Source organism: Chiloscyllium plagiosum, chromosome 15 (assembly GCF_004010195.1).
Source record: "Chiloscyllium plagiosum isolate BGI_BamShark_2017 chromosome 15, ASM401019v2, whole genome shotgun sequence".
NCBI classification, from domain to species: Eukaryota; Metazoa; Chordata; class Chondrichthyes; order Orectolobiformes; family Hemiscylliidae; genus Chiloscyllium; species Chiloscyllium plagiosum.
Genome location: NC_057724.1, coordinates 43,198,936 through 43,201,467, shown reverse-complemented (window position 1 = coordinate 43,201,467; position 2,532 = coordinate 43,198,936).

The following is a 2,532-nucleotide window of genomic DNA, read 5'->3' as shown; positions in this document are numbered from 1 at the left end:
AGGCTGGTACAATTGCAACATTTAAGAGGCATTTGGATGGGTATATGAATAGGAAGGGTTTGGGGGGATAAGGGCTGGGTGCTGGCAGGTGGGACTAGATTGGGTTTGGATACCTGGTCGGCATGGACGGGGTCAGTTTCCGTGCTGTACATCTCTATGACTCTAGACTCTAAATCGACATTGACCACTTGGATCTCTGGGTGGGAGTATTCCCTCCCTTATATGGTGAAAACAATGGCACTCAAAGTGACAAATTAGAGCAGGAGTAAAAAAATCTGATTCTCAATGTCACCAAAATGTTGTACAATTATCCCTTTAAGCCTTAAATGCCAACTTCAGAATATTACCCTTGAGATGCAACTAGCGTATTTCATTGTATTTGCAACTCATTAAAACCCAACTGGGCCCCAGTCAAATCACATTTCTAAATCTCCTCTCCTCTAGTGAGAAACTAGACATCACAAAACCTGCCCAGTAACACAGAGTGGGTGCAACTTGACGAATGCCTGACCAACCAACATGCAACTGCTTCTTCTGTACAGCATCGCTGCATACTCCATGGCCACCAGCCTTCATCCATGTAATTCAGCATCAGCAAACTATGAGACTCACCACATCATCATAACTGGTTTCAGACCAACTCTGCAACAATTCAGACCATCAGCACACCAATTTGGAATGTCATGCTTCTGCCAGGTTGCAGTTTGGGTTTGCTTACATCTGGTAGGGGTTAGTTTTTAAAAAACAAGGACAGCGACTCTTTCTATAGCAATGATTCAATCCAGAACTTTACCAGAGAGCAGGTAACTTCAAACCCCTGTGGTGTTGTGGAAGTATGCTTATATTGTGTTTGCAATAGATATGGCAAACCCGTAAGTCCACTAGTTGTGTATACTGGTCAGAAAAAAAATTAGGAACCACATCTTTTGGTTCACTTCAGAGACACTAGAGTTTAAATACTAGTTTTAATTCTCTCCTGGGAATAGTTCAGAGCAACAGGGTTTGATCCAGTTGTGGACCAGTTTTTCCTGCAATGAGACAAAAGGAATAATTGATGGAAATAGATGGAAAAGCATTTAGACAGCAGAAATCTTTAAGTTATGATGTTAACAAGTGCAGACAAGGCATTGCACATTAATGTGTACAATAATGAGGCTAAATCGAATAGAATTGTGCTAGAACTTGACTTGTACACATCATTCCATATTTACTCCCACCTTAATAGTGAGCATACAGAATCTAGGATGATTTCACATATCTCTAGAGGGGATGGTTCATTCTATGTATCAGCTTTTCAAGGGAACAACCTGGTATTCAAGGCTGGGAGATATTCAATATGTAGCTTATATATCCATTGTCTCTCAGTATCTTACTGAGACAAGCTGCACAAAGTACTGCCTCTTGCAGGTTCAATGCTATCTTAGAGGATGCACAATTATTTCAAAGAAACTTACACCCTCTCTTAAATTTTGAATTGATATGGATAATGGTGAAAAGGAGATTCCTCAGGATTTCTTTCAATCTGGTAGGTTTTATGAGGGACTTACCTGCACAGGACACATATATCAAATTCTGGCAAATGCCTTAAGAGTTACCTAAAGATAGTTTACTGCACTGACTCACTGCAGTTTTTTACCTAACGGTCATGTAGAGCATGTTATGTATGTGAAGAATGGAGGAGTCCACCAACATTGCCAGTACAGTGTTATTACCAGCTTGCCAAGCCCTCCGTTTTTTCCTCTCCAGATGTCCCCAACAGTACCCTTCCACCGACACTCTCATTCGTTTGGCCGAACTGGTCCTCACCCTTAACAATTTCTCCTTTAAATCCTCCCACTTCCTCTAGACCAAAGGGGTAGCCATGGGCACACGTATGGGCCCCAGCTATGCCTGTCTCTTTTTTGGCTACGTAGAGCAGTTGATCTTCCATAATTACACCGGCACCACTTCCCACCTCTTCCTCCGCTACATTAATGACTGCATTGGCGCCACCTCGTGCTCCTGCGAGGAGGTTGAGCAATTCATCAACTTCACCAACACATTCCACCCTGACCTTAAATTTACCTGGACCATCTCTGACACTTCCTTCCCCTTAATCCATTAATGACGACTGACTTGACACTGACATTTTTTACAAACCCACCGACTCCCACAGCTACCTGGATTACACATCTTCCCACCCTACCTCTTGCAAAAATGCCATCCCGTATTCCCAATTCCTCCGCCTTCACCGGATCTACTCTCAGGAGGACCAGTTCCACCACAGAACACACCAGATGGCCTCCTTCTTTAGAGACTGCAATTTCCCTTCCCACGTGGTTAAAGTTGCTCTCCAACGCATCTCGTCTACATCCCGCACCTCCGCCCTCAGACCCCACCCCTCCAACCGTAACAAGGACAGAACACCTTCCACCCTACCAACCTTCGCATAAACCAAATCATCCACCGATATTTCCGCCGCCTCCAAACAGACCCCACCACCAGAGATATATTTCCCTCCCCACCCCTTTCCGCCTTCCGCAAAGACCGTTC